General features: G+C 40.1%; 1 protein-coding gene across 7 annotated transcripts in view; it reads left to right on the forward strand.

Moving 5' to 3' along the window:
• Positions 1-13,877: 13,877 nt before the first annotated feature.
• nek1 (NIMA-related kinase 1) overlaps positions 13,878-19,429 on the forward strand; it is an 83,580-nt gene continuing 78,028 nt past the window's right edge. For all 7 annotated transcript variants that reach the window (XM_057840994.1, XM_057840993.1, XM_057840999.1 and 4 more), the window contains exon 1: positions 13,878-13,946. The gene's annotated coding sequence lies outside the window, so the exon portion shown is untranslated. The remainder of the gene's footprint in view (positions 13,947-19,429) is intronic.

The raw sequence follows: 19,429 nt of genomic DNA on the forward strand, positions 1-19,429 counted from the left end.
TTGTACAGCAATTATATATTTTTCTCATGGAAACTAGCATTTGTTTTTATTTTTAGCATACATTGTGGCTGGAACAAACTATAATGAGTATACAGTGGCGTTCCTTGCCTACATGGTCCCATGGGTGACAAGGCGCTTTGGCGCCGCCACCCCCAGGGAATTTTTTTTTTTAATGCAAAAAAAAACAACAACAACAACAATAACCGTTGACCCTTTAAAATGCAGAGCATTAAGTATACTTAGCACAACTCAAGAACCAAAACACAGTACATTACATTTATTAATGACATCAAACCATTTGCAAGTGCAAAACAGTAAACATATGCAAGGGAATATTAATTTAACATCACAAACATTAATAAAATATCATAGAAATAATTTTTTAAAAGTATGGAACATTCTACTTGTGACAAGTTGTCTCAGATGCGTTGACCACTATACAGGGGCTCCTGTTATGGAGCACAGGAAATGAAATCCCATACTTTTTTGGGCTTATGTGCAGGTGAGCATACATGTACAAACGTTTAGTATTTGGTGAATAACATACAGATATTCAATTCAATTTTATTTGTATAGCACTGGATCACAACAATGTTGTCTCAAAGGGCTTTGCAGAGGCAATATGATACACAATCAGAACAGCAAATGAAGCAACAAAGATGAATAAATAAGTTCAAGTCCTGGGTATCCCCCATCCTTAGACCCTCCATGTCGGCAAGGAAAAACTCCAAAAACTCCAGAGTCTTTGGGAGAAAATGAGAAACCTTGGGGAGTACCACAGTCAGGAGAGATCCACTCGCAGGACGGATAGACAGGAAGCCCTAGGACCACTAATGGGAATTAGCAGGCGAAGTTATAGTCCGTAAAGATGCAGTGGAGTAAAGGAACAAGAAGAGGTCCATCTAGCCAGATGAGACAGGGGTAGCAACGAGGACGTCCATCCAGCCAGGGGTGCGGACAGTCAGGAGGCGCAGCTGAAAAATAGCCCCTCCCCAGAGGGGAGGGGGGAAAGGGGACACCGGGTGACTAGTGATGAAGAGACTAGACAACTAGATATTAACATTGGAAAATAGAAATAAAGTAAGATAAGTGGTAGGTAGAGTGAGAAAAAGGAGATAGAACTCAGTGGCTGTACTTCCCCCAGCTTTATAGCTTCCAGTGCTTCTAAACTTTGAGTCTACTCCGACTTCAACTATCCTGACCATAAGCTTTGTCGAATAGGAACGTTTTTAATCTAATCTTAAATGTGCAGACTGTGTCGGCTTCTTTAATATTAGCTGGAAGCTGATTCCATAAAACAGGAGCTTGGTGGCTAAAGGCTCTAGCTTCGACAGTACTTTTAGAAACCCTGGGAACTACCAGTAGACCTGCATTCTGAGAGCGGAGTGTTCTGTTGGGGCGGTATGGAACCAGAGCAACGGTGAGATAAGATGGCCCCAACCCATTAATGGTCTTAAATGTAAGAAGGAGGATTTTAAATTTAATTCTAAACTCGACTGGAAGCCAGTGAAGGGCCTGGAGCACAGGAGTGATGTGCTACTTTTGGACAAGCTGAAGACCTTTTAGAGAACTTTTAGGACAAGCTGCAAGTAGGGAGTTACAGTAATCCAATCTCGATGTAACGAACGCGTGAATTAATTTTTCTGCATCGCTTTTAGATAAAATATTTCTAATTTTGGCTATGTTGCGCAGGTGAAAGAAGGCCGTTCTGCAGGTTTGTTTAATGTGAGCTTTAAACGATAAGTCAGGGTCGAATAAAACTCCTAGGTTTTTAACTGTGGTGCTGGAGGCTACACTTACATTGTCCAGAGTGACTATCTGGGCAGCTAAAGAGTCTCTCACACTTTTTGGGCCTATTATAAGGACTTCTGTCTTTTCAGGATTAAGTAGAAGATAGTTAGTGCTCATCCAGGTATTTATATCTCGGACGCAGGTGCTTAGTTTGTCCACTTGCCTGATCTGCTCATGTTTATTTGATAAATACAGTTGTGTGTCGTCAGCATAACAATGAAAGTTAATACTATGTTTTCTGATGATATTACCTAGAGGAAGCATATACAGCGTAAACAAGATGGGCCCGAGGACCGATCCTTGCGGCACACCATAACTAACTCTAGAGTACAGTGATGATTGCTGGTTTACATTGACAAACTGGTACCTATTAGATAAATATGATTTAAGCCAGCAGAGGGCTGCTCCTCTAATGCCTATGTCACATTCTAGTCTCTGCAATAAGATATTATGGTGGATTGTGTCAAAGGCTGCATTCAGGTCCAACAGAACCAGGATCGAGCTAATCCAACGTCAGCGGCTAGTAACAAGTCATTAGTTACTTTGACTAATGCAGTTTCAGTGCTATGATGAGCTCGAAAGCCAGACTGGAAATGTTCAAATAAACTATTGTCCTGTAGGTGCTGACAGAGCTCTTACTCCTTCAAGGACTTTGGAGAGAAATGGTAAATTAGAGATAGCTCTATAATTGGCCAAAATATCAGGATCAAGAGTAGGTTTTTTCAAAAGCGGTTTCATTACTGCATATTTAAAGGACTGCGGTACGTTTAAGATAGTATCAATAATTAGAGGCAGGGTCTCTTTAAAAAGTTCGGTTGGGATCGGGTCTAGGAGGCACGTTGATGGTTTGGTGGACATTATAATTGAAATTACATCAATTTGGTCTACAGTGGTAAAGTTATTTAATATTTTAGAGGGGTTTATAGGAGATTCTGAATTTTTAGTCTGCACTTTATCAGACCTAATAGTTGGAAGTAATTCATTTATTTTATTTCTAATAGTTGCGATTTTATTGTTAAAATTTTTTAGGAAGTCATCACAGCTAAGGGTGGTTGGGATATAAGGTTCTATTGAGCTGTGACTGTTTGTCAGCCTTGCTACAGTGCTGAACAGAAACCTAGGATTATTTTTGTTTTCATCTATTAAGGATGAGTAATATCTGGTTTTAGTCGTACGCAAGGCCTGTTTATAGGTCACTAAACTGTGTTTCTAGGCAGAAAGAGTGTGCTCTGTGTTGGAACAGCGCCAAAGTCTTTCTAATTCACGTGCCGATTGTTTAAAAGAGCGTGTTTCAGCATTATACCAGGGAGAGGCTCGTCTTGGCTTGACAAACTTTAACTTTAAACTTTGACAACATGGAGTGTAGTACGAAGAGTAAACATAACACTATCAATTATTATTATACATTATTTCTTCATAATCGGATGACATGGAGGCAAATATTGGCTGGATTATCTGTTTATACTCTGAAACAGAGCAATCACATAATGTCCTTTTCATCTGAGTTCTAGTCACTAGTGACGGATTATCTTGAAGCACAAACTGAAAGGTAATTAGAAAATGATCAGACAGTACGGGGTTGTGGGGATGGACACTAAGATTACTAATCGCCGTACCGTAGGTTAAAATCAGGTGTGCTTGTGACTATGAGTTGGTTTATTTACATTTTGAATGAAGCCAGTCCCATCTAGTAGGTCATTAAAAGCCTTACCAAGAGAGTCACCGTCATCATCAACATGTATATTAAAATCCCCTACATTTATAATTCTATCCCATCTTAGCAAAATACTGGATAAAAAGTCAGCGAAATCTAACAAAAACTCTAAGTAGGGACCAGGGGGACAGTAAACCACTATGAAAAGAACTGGTTTTTGGTTCTTCCAGTTAGCATCTACTGTACAACTGATAGTACTAGACTTTCAAAGGAGTTATAAATGTAATTAGCTTTACTTTTTGGGCTCATACCTAGACAAGAGTGTGATATTACTGCCACCCCCCCTTCGTGGCCCGTGCTTCAGGCTGTGTGAAAATTCACGTGACTTGGGGGTGTGGCTTCATTAAGTTGAACAAAGTCATCCTGCTGAAGCCAAGTTTCAGTCAGGGCCAAAATATGAATATTATAATCCCCAATTAAGTCATTAACTAACAGAGATTTGGGCGAGATTGACCTGATGTTTAATAATCCGCATTTTATATATTTATTAAGAGTTATTTTATTTTCACTGCCATCAGGGGCTATATGTATTAAATTCTTTGGTCTCATTCCTATTGTACTATGTTTTCTACTGTTCACTATAGAGGCACGGACACAGTCTGTATCTTCTGTCCTGAATGTTGGATTTGTGACAGCTCAGAAAGAGGCGAGTGATCACTACTAACAGAGTTGTGTTCTACACTACAACACTGCGCCCGGCCCCCCACTCTGGAGTGTCACTATGGGAGACTAAGTTTGGCGGCCATGTTTCAAGTTAAGAGCACCGTCCCAAGTCGGATGAATGCCGTCTCCACGAACAAGGCCTGGCTTCCCCCAGAATGCATGCCAGTTATCAATAAAGACTATGTCGTTTTCTGGGCACCATCTAGACAACCAGCGGTTAAATGACGAGAACCTAGAGTACATCTCATCATTGACCAAATTAGGCAGAGGACCAGAGAAAGCTACGGTGTCCACCATCGACTTAGCAAGTTTACACACCGAGGTTACGTTTAATTTAAGCGCCTCAGACTGTCTCCCCCGGGCGTCATTACCGCCTGCGTGAATCACGATATGGCGGAACCTCTTCCTACTCTCCTTTAAGAGCCTGATGTTTCCTTCGATGTCACCGACTCTGGCCCCTGGGTATCACCTGACAGACACTCCCGGGTGCTTCACGTCTCTAACTATGGAGCTTTCAATTACGAGAGTGTCTGGTTCAGCCGGTGTGTCGCCAAGGGGCTCAAACCTATTGCTGACGTGAAGCTGCTGGTGCACTAAGGTTGTGCGTTTGCCACTACGCTTCCCCCGTACAGTCACAAATCCGTCCTTAATTTCCCCCGGCTGCACAGATATATAGTTAACATTCACAGACCGCTTAATGTGTTTTGCATATTAATTATTAAACCAGATCATTTTACCTATAAACCAACTGCAGTGAACATTTGCACGCTATCTCCCTTCAAACCACTACATTCACTGCTCACATGAATTACTTTGATATGATGCAAACAAACCAATAAAAAAACATGCTAACAATAATGAAATTAGTAAAAAAGTGGGAACGATAAAACAAAAAAAACACACACAAAAACACATTTCACACAACTATTCCTTCACCTAGCATTGTGAGGAATGTTCACCATCTACAGTGTATCCCATAAGTGAGTACACCCCTCGGAATTTCTCCATTTCTGAATTCCGGCAGACCATAGGACATGGTTTCAGTAATCCATGTGCTTTGTTGACATGTTTTCAGCAAACTGTGGGCTTTCTTGTGTACCGTCTTCAGAAGAGGCTTCCTCCTGGGGTGACAGCAGTGCACACCAATTTGATGTAGAGTGCGGCGTATGGTCTGAGCAGTAACAGACTGATCCCCCACCTCTTCAATCTCTGCAGCAATGCTGACAGCACTCCTGTAACGAGTCACATGACATTTTGGAGGGAAAATGACCAGCAATACTCAATTTGGACATTTAGGGATCTACGTAGTTCCCATGCTGTGTACTCACTTTTGTTGCCAGGGTTTTAGATATTAATAGCGATATTTTGAGGGGAAAATACAGTGGGGCAAATAAGTATTTAGTCAACCACTAATTGTGCAAGTTCTCCCACTTGAAAATATTAGAGAGGCCTGTAATTGTCAACATGGGTAAACCTCAACCATGAGACACAGAATGTGGACAAAAAACAGAAAATCACATTGTTTGATTTTTAAAGAATTTATTCGCAAATCATGGTGGAAAATAAGTATTTTGTCAATACCAAAAGTTAATCTCAATACTTTTTTATGTACCCTTTGTTGGCAATAACGGAGGCCAAACGTTTTCTGTAACTCTTCACAAGCTTTTCACACACTGTTGCTGATACTTTGGCCCATTCCTCCATGCAGATCTCCTCTAGAGCAGTGATGTTTTGGGGCTGTCGTTGGGCAACACGGACTTTCAACTCCCTCCACAGATTTTCTATGGGGTTGAGATCTGGAGACTGGCTAGGCCACTCCAGGACCTTGAAATGCTTCTTACGAAGCCACTCCTTTGTTTCCCTGGCTGTGTGTTTGGGATCATTGTCATTCTGAAAGACCCAACCACGTCTCATCTTCAATGCCCTTGCTGATGGAAGGAGATTTTGAGTCAAAATCTTTCGATACATGGCCCCATTCATTCTTTCCTTTACACAGACCAGTCTTCCTGATCCCTTTGCAGAAAAACAGCCCCAAAGCATGATGTTTCCATCCCCATGCTTTACAGTGGGTATGGTGTTCTTCCGATGCAATTCAGTATTCTTTCTTCTCCAAACACGAGAACCTGTGTTTCTACCAAAAAGTTCTATTTTGGTTTCATCTGACCATAACACATTCTTCCAGTCCTCTTCTGGATCATCCAAATGCTCTCTAGCGAACCGCAGACGGGCGTGGACGTGTAATGGCTTCAGCAGGGGGACACGTCTGGCACTGCATGATTTCAGTTCCTGGCGGCGCATTGTGTTACTGATAGTAGCCTTTGTTACTGTGGTCCCAGCTCTCTGTAGGTCATTCACTAGGTCCCCCCGTGTGGCTCTGGGATTTTTGCTCACCGTTCTTGTTATCATTTTGATGCCGCTGGGTGAAATCATGCATGAAACCCCAGATCGAGGGAGATTATCAGTGGTCTTGTATGTCTTCCATTTCCATTTTCCAATAATTGCTCCCACAGTTCTTTACACCAAGCGTTTTACCAATTGCAGATTCAGTCTTCCCAGCCTGGTACAGGTCTGCAATTTTGTCTCTGGTGTCCTTTGACAGCTCTTTGGTCTTGGCCATAGTGGAGTTTGGAGTGTGTCTGACTGAGATTGTGGACAGGTGTCTTTTATACCGATAATGAGTTAAAACAGGTGCCATTAATACTTGTAACGAGTGGAGCCTCGTTAGACATCTTTATACCTCGTTAGAAGAAGTTAGACTTCTTTGACAGCCAGAAATCTTGCTTGTTTGTCGGTGGCCAAGTACTTATTTTCCACTCTAATTTGGGAAAAAAATTCTTAAAAAATCAAACAATGTGATTTTTTTTTTTTTTTCCACATTCTGTCTCTCATGGTTGAGGTTTACCCATGTTGACAATTACAGGCCTCTCTAATTTTTTCAAGTAGGAGAACTTGCGCAATTGGTGGTTGACAAAATACTTATTTGCCCCACTGTATATAAACTCTGTTATATAAGCTGCACAAAGACTACTTTTTATTGTGTCAAAGTGTCATTTTGTCAGTGTTGTCCCATGAAAAGATACTTAAATATCTGCAGAAATTCCGAGGGGTGTACTCACTTTTGTGATACACTGTATGTGCAGTTGTAACCCACATGAAAAAAAGTGCACAAAAATTGTGTATGCAAACAATGACGGAAGGAGGGGGGGGAATTAAGTAAGCTTCTGAAACCATTCTGAAGTTGATTTACTTCTGTGTTTTGGATCATTGTCTTATTGCAGCATCCATCCTCTTTTTAGCTTCAACTGTCTGATAGACGGTGTCAGGTTTTCCTGCAAAACATCCTGATAAACTTTTGAATTCATCCTTCCATTAATGATTGTAAGTTTTCTTCCAGGCCCTGCGATACCAAAACAGCCCCAAATCATGATGCTCCCTCCCTCGGTGAGCTGTTCCATTTTTCCTCCACACATGACGTTGTGTGTTAGTCCCAAACAATTCAACTTTGTTTTTATCAGTCTACAAAATATTTTGCCAAACCTCTGTGGAGTGTCCAAGTGCATTTTTGCGAACATTAAACGAGCAACAATATTTTTTTTTTTTTTAGACAGCACTGGCCTCCTCCGTGGAGTCCTCCCATGAACACCATTCTTGGCCATCGTTTTACATATAGTTGATGTGTGCACAGATATTGGACTGTGCCAGTGATTTCTGTAAGTCTTTAGCAGACACTCTAGGGTTCTGTTTTACCTCTCTGAGTATTCTGCGCTGAACTCTTGGTGTCATCTTTGATGGACAGCCACTTGATAGGAGAGAAGCAACAGTGCCAAACTCTCTCCATTTGTAGACAACTTCTCTGACTGTCGATTGATGAACATCCAGACTTTTAGAGATGGTTTTGTATCTTTTCCCAGCTTTATACAAATCAACAATTCTGGATCGCAGGTCTTCAGACAGCTCTTTTGACCGAGCCATGAATGATGCACATCAAAAAATTCTTCTCACCAAGACAATTCTTACTGGATGTGTGTTTTATAGTGGGCAGGGCAGCTTTAAACCACTCATCGGTGATTGGGCACGCACATGACTTAAAATGTTTGGTAAAATTGGTTTAAATTGCTCTTTAAGTTCCCTAGGCAGAGGGTTCACTTACTTATTTTTCCTCCTTCTGTCATTGTTTGCATGCTATCCTCATTAAAATATGAAAACCTATGAATGTTTGGGTGGTTTTAGTTAAAGCAGACACTGTTTTTCATCTGTGTGATTTTGACAAAGATCAGATCACATTTGATTGAGATTTTATGCAGAAATGTGAGAAATTCCAAAAGGTTCAGATACTTTTTCATACCAATGTACCCAGGGGTGAAAGTGGGCCAGAACGGTTAGGAACGCAGTTCCGGTATAAGATACAGGGCCAGAACGCAGTTCCGGTACACGGTGCTTTGATTTCGAAAATATGACGGCAACTGTCAAAACGCTGTGTAAAAAAATAAATGAATTAAAAAAATAAAATAAAATGCTAAGCTGCCACACATGCATTTCGTCTCCATGAAGAAAACAATATACCAACATCAGACTTATATACACAAGTGTTAATAACAAGCATAAATTAGTGCTCATTCATCTGTTCAATTGGCTGTCATACTGACATGTGATCAGCAGAGATAGTTAGCTCTGATTGGTTTAAATGTGCATGTTTTCTGGAGCAGCAAAAAAAAAAAAAAAAAAAAAGGTTGAATTGATGCGACAAAAAGGGGCAATGCAAAATAAAATAGATCAAATCTTTAAGAGCAACGAAAGACATGAGGAGGCTTACTTATCATATTTAGTTTTATTTTCTCTGATGGGGAGGTTCAGAACATCTGAGCTGTCAATTTGTGTTTTGGACTTAAATTTGTTCATTTATGTTAGGCTATTTATTCATTTCCTTATGATTTAAAAAAAGTCAATGTTTGTGCGATCTTCAAAATATATTCCATTCCACTCTGCGTGTCATTTGTACTTACTTTTCTGAGTGTATGTTGCTCATATCTTTGTTATTAAAAAAAAAAACAAAATGTCAATGTTTACATTAACTTCAACTTTAATATACATCCTATGTTCTTAAGTAGTTGAAATTGAATTTTGGCATTTAGTATGTGAGGAAATGAGGGACAATAAAAATGAGGAGCTGGAGGTTGGAGTTATTGCTGTTTTTGTTGAAAAAAATACAATTTTGAATGAAAATCAGTTTTTGTATGTGTTATAGAAATAATGGGGCGAGAGTGATGAAAGAGTTTTTTTGTTTTTTTTTTACTATATTACGTAACCATATTATACATAAGAATACACAAACATCATCGAATTCTGATTAGAAAAATGAAATATCTCCTCTGAAAAGAGCATGAGTGCCCATCAGTGCAGAAAACAGAAAACATATTTCCTACCATGAAATTAAAACGATCACATCTCTGGTTGGTCTAAGGTCTATCAGTGCCAAATAAAACCTGGGAGAGAGGTTGAAATCAACGCTCTCGGTTAATGTTGACAAGAGCTATGTGAAATAGGTTTGTTATATACCAAACTCTTTGTAATGCGTCAAGCATTCCCTGAGTTAAGCGTATTTTAGTGGAGACAACTCAATTTACGTCTGCAGTCACCCAGAGAAGTCCTCCGACAAACTAAACGCGATGTATCTCACCCACAAATTTTTGAGGCTCAAACTGAATTTTTATTCAAATTGTGTGTTTTGTGAAAAATATATTGAATACCATACCTTTTTTTTTTTTTTTTTTTTTAAACCTGTCCTGTTCAGCTGTTTGACTCAGAGAATGGAAGTCTAAGTGCCCAGATAGTCTGAACAGTTTTAATGTTTCACATTGAGAGTCTGACATACTCCAATTGTGATCATTCAACATACCTCGTTTATTATGACAAAGCAGCGAACAGGACGGGGTTATGGGGGAACAGAAGAAAAGAAACACAAGAGAAGATAGAAAAGAAACATAAACAACAACAAGAAATACATTGAACGCCTAACTACACTAACTACTAATATGTTGGTGCTATCGTCAGCTAAATGTATTTCCGGTTGACACCATGTGGGGGGCCTGTTGACCAGGGAAAGAGGGGGAAGGAGGTGGGGGAGTCTATAAGCTAAGTGATGGAAAAGGGTATAGTGTACACAAATCATCTCTGTGATGTAGAACCCAGTAATCGTGTGAATCCCTTGTGAGTGTAAGCCCGTTGGCAACCGACCCTACGCCGCCCCATCGCCAATCCCGGCACCGGGAGCCCCCGCCTGAGCGCGCCCAATCACATCCAGCCGCAAGCGAGTCCCACCGGGCACGTAACAGTCACGCAGACGAGCGGAGACACCACGCGGGCGCCGACACAGGGCCACAGCCCCCACCCAGCCAGCCCGGGGAGGAAGCATTAAACATTGGATGAATGAGTTTCTTCTGCTGTATAGATCTTTGAAGTTGGTCAGTAATAAAAATGCTCTCAACTTAATTTCAGTACTTGAAAAAGTTAACATTACTTAATGTGTATAGGTGAGCGTGAGTGTATAAAAACTAGCAGCGCAACGGTTTGCGGTTCAAAGCTGAACCGTACGGTTCGCCCTGTACGGTTCAATACGCCTTTATGAACTGCGCCTTTTTGAGTTTTGCAATTAATTTATTCCAAACGCTTGTGGAATAAATTGGTCGAGCTCTGTGTGCCTGTGTGTGACTGTGACGTGAAGCACAGCTGTGGAGAAATTCCCGCCCCGCAAGTAAATGTCCAATCGCTGTCAAGCACCTGTGTAATAGGAGCCGAGCAATGCCCTCTCTCACGAGCTTACGAGCAACGTGAAAGTGAAACAAGAAAGAAAATAGAAAAAGCTATGGCGAGCGGAAGAGTGGCAAGACCGAATTTTGAGGAAGCACCGGTTTCTTTCAAATCTGCAGTGTGGCAACATTCCGGTTTCCCCGTGGACTGCAATGTGGATGGAGAGAAGACAAGAAAATAACCCGTGCAGTGGAGATGTGCATTCCAAAAGACATGCAGCCATATTCCATGGTTGAAGATGCGGGCTTCGTTAATTTAATTGCAACGCTTGACCCGCGTTACATTGTTCCCTGGCGGACATACTTCTCCAACAACGTAATCCCGGCCATTTATGAAATGGCACGCAAAGCCATCAAAGATGATTTCGCTAAAGCGCATAGTTTCAACTTGACCACTGATAGTTGGACGTCCCGTGTTGGGACATGAAAAGTGCAGTCCTGCAAACTCATCCTATCTATGAAAGCCATACCAGCGCCAAATTAGTTTAGGAATAGTGCACCGCAGTGGATGAGTGGAAGTTGAAGCGGCCAAATATAAGCATACCAGTTTCCACGGATAACGCATCCAACATTGTCAACGCAGTGAATGAAACTGAGGGACAAGGGCCACAGATTGGCTGCTTTGCACACACTGTTAATCTGGTAGCCAAGAGAGCACTGTCAAACAACCCTGCTGTGTCCCGCCTCCTGGGGAAAGTGAGGAGAGTGCCATTGGCAGCCATCCCAAAATGTTTCATTCAGTCAACTCATGCATTTTATTTAAAATTACTGATATACCTGATTTATATACTGATATTTATAAGGCGCATCGGAGTACAAGGCGCACCTTCAATGAATGGCCTAGTTTAAAACTGTTCTCATAAATAGGACACACCCCCATTATAAGACACAGTAGTAGTTTTTGGGGTTGCATTATGCATCCACTAGTTGAAGCTGCGGGAATAAAAATATTGATTCATATATAAGGCGCATTGGATTATAAGGGGCACTATCGGCTTTTGAGAAAATTGAAGACTTTTTGGTGCGCCTTACAGTGCGGAAAATACGGTACTTTTATTTTTTTTGCCCACAGCAGAATATGTGTGGGCATCACCAATATGACATTTGGAGGTCAAATGGGGGCTGCAATTGGTCCCTGGGCCGCAAATTTTGAGACCCCTGTCCTATATGAATGAAATAAACTCTTTAAAAAAATTTTTTTTTTAAACTTCACGCTTTTACTACTGTGTGTGTGTATCAGTAGTCAGTCACTACACTAGCCCAAGAGCGAAGAGGCATTTTAACAGTTGAAAATGTTTACATTTTAAGTATTTCATTTTCTTAACTCATTCACTCCTAGCCATTTTCATCATTTCTTCGCTCCCGGCCGTTTTTCTGGATTTTGACTGATTTTGCAAGGCCCACAGAAAATTCTGTTCTACTGCTATATAAACATGGAACCCACCCAAAAAAAAGATTAGGCCCTCTTATTTCAGCAGGAAAAAAAGGAAGTTCATATCTTTTTCCATTCTTTAGAAATCAGCATTAGAAAATAGCTTAGTTCGAGCAATTTTCAAATTTCTGATGAAAAAACGGAGAAAATTAGCTTTTTGTAAACGCATACATTTCAAACATAACTTTGACTTTAACAAAGCTATTTTTTGCATTAGTTACATCCCAAACATGTTTTCCTTTTACAAAATACCATGAACAACCAGACAAATAGAGCTTTTGATAGCAAAGTAACAATTTATTGAGTCGTGACTACTGAGAGATGACGCTTTGTCGCCGAGATGACGCCGTTGTTGCTGCGTCAGTTTTTCCCTCATCGTTGTCTGTCTCACAAAGATGGATTATTTTTGCGTCTCTGCGGGGTCTGCTCGGCGAGCCGCTGCTTTGGGGATCCCACTCGTTTTTCTCAGTCGTCCAGCACCTGGGCTCCCAGGCGTCCTCTCGGTTGTTTTGTTCGGTCGGAGCACCGCCTGGCATCATGCCGCCAGCACTCCGACCGTGCTGCCCGGCCGTTTATTGCTGTTGAATCGGGTTGGGGGTCTTACAAAATATGCTACTGCTGTCCAGTGGCCAGTTTTATTGCTTTAAAATGGGTTTGGAGCCTTGTTTTTTGTTTCTCAGATAGATCGGAAGCTATAGATTCTTCTTGTAAAAAAAAAATAAAAAAAATTTTAAATGCAAAAGACGTATAAATACATTTTGGGACAATGAAGCATTTGAAAATAGAACATATTTATACGTTTCTGGGAGCAAATGAGTTAAAAGCAAAATGAAGGTAGTCTTTTGGAAAGTCAAAGTTGTTTTTTTTTTGTTTTTTTTTATATGCAAAACGCAAACCGAAACCGAACCGAAACCGTGATCCCAAAACCGAGGTTCAAACCGAACCGTGGGCTAACCAAACCGTTGCACCCCTAATGTAAACGTGTGTATCTGTAGGAATCGATTCGAAAGAAAGTTGGTACAGCAAGTGTTATAAAGTTATGAATTATTGTACAAATTGTTATAAGCCTGTATTTTTGTATATATATAGTTCCTTGTTAATTTAAAAAAAAATTTTTTTTTAAAAACGACGAAAGACGGCTACCAGATACTCAGTCGCTGACTCCGCTTTTAGACATCTAGCCTTCACAACTACAACAATAATCAATTGTAAATAGGTGTATACATTTAAAAACTTCACTAATAAAAACATTGACAGATTAAGTTGGCAGCAATTTTCCACCGCCTCTCCCAAAATGTGCGGGGTCGTCTTTTGGTTGCTATGGAGAGCGTCAGTGACAAACATCCGGCCATGTTGTGTTGTTGTGGGTGGGAACCTGTTTGCATCGTTCATGACGGACAGTCGTATAGACCAGTTGAATATCGCCAAAGTTGACTACAGCCAATAAGAATGACGCAATTATTAGCTTGCTAGGTAAGACCCGACTCTGGCGCTGCAGCAGTACAGCGAGACCCGATGCAGCTCGATAGAATCGCTAATGGTAAGACAACTCTGTCTTTCTTCACCATATTTTGATGGCGTTCAGTAGAAACGTTAAGTGTACATATGAGACGACTGTTTTCGTGTGCTCGTGGTTGTACAGGAGGGAGTATTTTTCTCAAATTGCGTGAAGCTAACTCGTAACCTTAATATTAACAACTGTGTTGCTAGTACCTATGTCAAGTGAAACCTCAACAAAATTCCACGTTAGCAAACCCAGTACCATAACACAATAAATCAAGCAGAGCATTGCTGGATTTGATGTGTTTTGGTACTGGTCTTGCTGGTGCAGAAACCAGCATATATGATGTATTTTTTAGCAGGAAAGCCAGCTACCTCAAGGGAGACAAGACTTGGGACCGCTGTTACTTATTATATCATACTTTTTGTGTCAAATAGGGCCGATTAATATATTAGTCTTTATTTTAGCCTATTTAGCCTATATCTACAGGTAGGCTCTTGGAGGAAAAACATTGCATGTCATATTTCAAAAAAATAAATTGCTTGAATCCTACAAGGCTCATTTACTAATGTCACTTTTTATTTTATTCAGAATCCCCCCCCCCCCCAAAAAAAAAAAAAAGTTATAGGGGGAAAAGTGCACTTATACAGTAATTGGCCCATTGACACAATGGTAACCCCATTACTTTTTGTGATCAAATAAGGATGAATCATAGTGGACTCAATGTTTTGAGCTATGTCTCAGTCATTTTTTTTTTTTTTTTTTTAATTAAATTTTCAGTACATAATGTTTATGACATGTACGTCATGTACTTGACATTTGACCTAATTAGGCACAACGATCGACCTCTTGCCAATTAAAACAAAGATTCACAATTTTTTTTTTTTCATTTTTAGTGTCAAATCATCATCTTTGACATTCATATGGTACAGTGAGCCCTCGTTTTTTGCGGTTCATGGGGACCTGAACCTACCGCGATAAGTGGAAAAACCCAAAAAGTGGCGCCCCCCACCCCCCAAACCAAAAAACTTTTTTTTTCTGTGTGTGTGTTCAATGTATTTATTCAGATTTAGCATTGGAAAGAGATGCATATGAGGCATGTTTTTTCAAAAATTTTCCCCGAAGTTTAATTAAAAAAAATATATGTGTGTGTGCGTGTGTGTGTATATATATATATATATATATATATATATATATATTAGAGCTGAAACGAATACTCGAGCAACTCGAGTAACTCGAGTTTAAAAACTGATCCGAGTAATTTTATTCACCTCGAGTAATCGTTTATTTTGACAGCTCTAAGCATCACGTTTTGCTCGTACTACTTTTAATGCGGGACAACGCGCTGATGTCACGTGCGGGGAGGAAGAAGGGGAAAAAAAAAACTTACTGCAGCTGAAAGCCGCTACAAGCGACGCCGACGTTGTTAAATACTAGCCCGCACGATGCTACTTGCCGTTAGCGTCTGCTGCGTCTCATAAAGATCACATGTATGTTGACCTAGATGCACCATATCAGACTCGGCCGCGTCTGGGCAGCGTTAGCAAACAGCCGCCATCTTAAAGCAGTAGAGCGCTAAGCGCTAATAAAGAACTCTAAGCGCTAATAAAGAGCTCTAAGCGCTAATAAATAAGATTAACGTTACTGTCATTACTAGCTCACGTAACGTTAGCCCTGCGGAGGGCTAGGTTTCTATTAATTATGACCACTGTCGATGCGTGGCTAACGTGTCTTACATACAGGCTTTAACATAACTTAGCATTGTGGAGTGATGAGGGTGTAAAATAAAAACTCAATAATGCTAACTATCAATTTTAGCTCAGTAGTCATTGCTGGATAAAACACCAAGTAGCACTGGTCCCTAATGTGCTCCAATACAGCCTGTATCATACATTTATTTTGAACACTGCAAAAACTCAAAATCCTAACAGGACTTACAGTTTAGACTAACTTAAAACTTAACTAGAACTTAAAAATGGCTTGACACCAATAGAAATTCAATTGAAACACGTGGGAAAAAAGTGATGTGTTTTATCAAGCGTAACGGCATTTTTAAGGTAAGATATTTACGTATATATATATATAAGATCTAAAAAGTTTTTCGAGTGAAAGCAGTGAATTAGTCTTTTTTTTTAATTCTAGTTACAGTTTGAGATGCAATTGTTGGCTGTTTTCAACAATATACATTGAAAATAAAGACATTGATTGACTGAAAATGGTTCAAGATTTGATGAAATGTCTTGTTTTCTCATGTATATTTAAAATTGCTCTTCACCTAAAAATATATTTGTTTTATCCGATTACTCGATTAATCGATAGAATTTTCAGTCGATTACTCGATTACTAAACTATTCGATAGCTGCAGCCCTAATATATATACACACACATTTTAATAAATGGTTTTTAAGTACTTCAAATGTAATACTTATGACAAGTTTTAAACATGTTACTGTCCCACCGAAGTATTTTTAAACAAGAATTAAATAGGAAAATTCTTGTCTGTATTAAATGCTTCATTGAGTGGGTCCACTCAAATCTACTCAAGCTGCTCACTTACACACAATGAGTTGCCACACCAACTGTTTTACAGGTTTAAGGGAACCTCAGACTTAAAGACTTTGTAGACTTTAATAAGCCACAATTGTTCTCTTTTACATAAATGTTATTAGTAACACAGAAAATATTGCCATTTATCAGGCATGAAAATCTCTCACCTTTCGGCGAAATTCGCCGTTTTGAAGTAAAAAAGGATGACCTACGTGAATCATGTAGATCCGAAGAGAAAATTTTTAAGGGGGTGGGGGATCGGGTGTAGGCATGTGCCGGTTACCTTCACGGTTTACCATGCTATGTAAACGTCGCGGTTACAAAACCACTAAAATTTTCCGTTATACAGTAGTACGTATTCGTTATTTTTCATGTGTCGAAAATGCAGCCAGAAGTGGCTTGGCGCGGCAGCGCTTATCCCCTTCCCCTGTTTGATGCTGCGACTGTCAGTGAAGCTATTCCAGCAAACCTAAAAACAAACACTCCAAACACAAGGCGTAAATTCTTCAATTTATTGATCTCAAATCGTGGTAACTGAAATATACCAAATGAATACATTTAAAACATTATACAATCGTATTTTTCCACGTGTGAGTAGCATCAACAGTTTATCTCCATGAAAAAGTTCGCCTAAAACAAAACACACATTTTCCTTTCAAATTCAATACTCAAGGTTACTAAAAACTTACAAAGACGAATGATAGGCACGGCTTAGCTAAGAGAGCAACTTCATTGAGGTTAATCACAGCCGCTGAGAGAGAAACAAGTTTGTATGCAGGGGGGAAAAATAGAGCGTCAAAGATCGCTAATTGCGACAGATGATCTTGTCCTAAGCACAAATTCAAGTTCGCTGGACGAGGTGAGGTCTCACTCCCAATTTTTTTTGATGAATGCATTTGCCAGCATATTGAATTTGGTAAGTAATGGTTTCAATCGTTTTCATATTTTGCGGTATGACAAAGTTACTGCCATTCGTTGCAGCTTGTGTTGAACACTGCCAGAGCGTCCGGTGAAAAAATAGCTCCCGTTCAGTTAGCGTCAAGCTTGTGTATTTAACGGTAATATAAAAGCAGTGTTTTCAGTAACGCATTATGTGAGTAATGCGTAACTGTAATCTGATTACTTTCTTTCAGTAAAGGACAATCTAACGCGTTCATTTTTCTAAATCAGTAATCTGATTAAAGTTACTTTCCTTGATGCCTGTGCGTTACTATTTTGTTATTGCCCCATAATGTATGTAGAATGAAGAATACTGTAGTCATGGGAGTGACATCACATGTCACATTTTCTAATGGGGGATGGGAAAAAAACGGGTCACGTGTATTACCATGATGCATGAGCTGTGAGCGCTGGGAGTTTGCGGCCAAAACAACATAGCCTTGCTACCCCGCCAGGATGCAATGAAATAGGCAGGAGATATACTACAAACGGCTGCATTTGCACACTGGAAACACAGCCATTACTTCACATTTTTGTCCAGTAAAGATGACAAAAATATCTCTGTGCGCTGCGAACTTTGCGCTGGCTCAAAAAGACTGTCAACAGCTATAAGCATCCAGTTCAAGCACCACTTGGAATTACAGCACAACAGGTAACACGACAGCCAGGACTTTTTGATACTGCTCGTGCTCAATCCTCGGTTCAAGCTCAGTTGTTGATGAAGGTTTTGAAAGCTTAGGTTTAAAGAAATTCTAAATATCCATCTTGCCTCCTCAGCTGTAGTTTTGGCTAAGCAATGCAAACGGCTGTCTTTAAGGTGCTATAGTCACATGATATGTTCGAAAAATAATTTGGACCCATTATGAAATACTTTGAAGGATTTGTGTTCATTTCATTCATTTTTGTTGTTTGTTTTATTGCTCTAAAACTTTTATAGACAACATTTTAATGGCCATATTCAATGGTCTTTATTTTAAAGGGGAAGTTCAGAATTTTTTACATAGGCTTAATCTTTGAGTTAGCCAGATTTTAATTAGTCGTTGGAGTTGATTTGAACAAATTCTGTGCAGTTTGCCAGTTATTTGTTAGTTTCAGGGCTCCGGAGTGGCTAAGCTAGCGCGAGTCAATGGTGGTTGAAATCAACTCCTTAAACTAATTAAACCCCCGCTAACTCGAATATTAAAGTGCCTGTGACACGAAAACGCATGTTTATTTCATAATACACGCGGTATTTTATGCCCCTGAATGATATGGACCGCTTGGATGTGTGTGGAAGCGATCGCTATATTTATTTAGTTTTTTGAATCCCGCGCCATGAAAATGAGTGACTTCCGGCTTCGGTCTCTCATTGAGGAGGAGGGCGCTGTGACGTGTACGGTAGAAGACGTTCTCTTCACTATACAGTGTACTGTTGTGTATGAGGACGAAGGATTCAGCTGATTTTGCGGATTAATACTTTTATTTTTTGCATCACGCCAGCCAAACGGCTGCAGAAAAATCATTCTGTATGCGGGAGAGGCGTATGCGCCTTTTTGGAGTTTCAAAAGGTTCCCATTCACCGTGGATATTTACAGTGGGACCATTGGACTTACAAGGAAGTGAGTAAACATCTTGTTTTGTATTATGTCAAATACGAATACAGTGATTATAAAGTAAACACTATAAAATTCCTTTAAATAAAGGACTACTTACGTTTGATCATTGATAGGCATGTAAAAAGCTATCCTCATGCTCATTAGCAGTTAGCTGTTAGCACGTTAGCTCCACAACAACTCCAGCCATCCTCCTCCAGGGAACGAACTGTAAATTGCTCTCCGCCGGGTGGTTTGCCAATCCGCAAAGAAACTCGACAACCGGGTCGTCATGTCAAATAATCCAGGCTAGTTATGTGTGATTTTCCAAATCGAAGACTTTGAAACGTCCCTCGGTTCGGGTTAGCATGTCGGCTAGCTGTCACTCCTTCTGGTCTGTTTACATTCTCCGAAGCCGGGGAAGGGAAATGACATATGTCCGATTTAGGGGTCATAAAATATCGT

The sequence above is a fragment of the Corythoichthys intestinalis genome, chromosome 7, assembly GCF_030265065.1.
Source record: "Corythoichthys intestinalis isolate RoL2023-P3 chromosome 7, ASM3026506v1, whole genome shotgun sequence".
NCBI lineage: Eukaryota > Metazoa > Chordata > Actinopteri > Syngnathiformes > Syngnathidae > Corythoichthys > Corythoichthys intestinalis.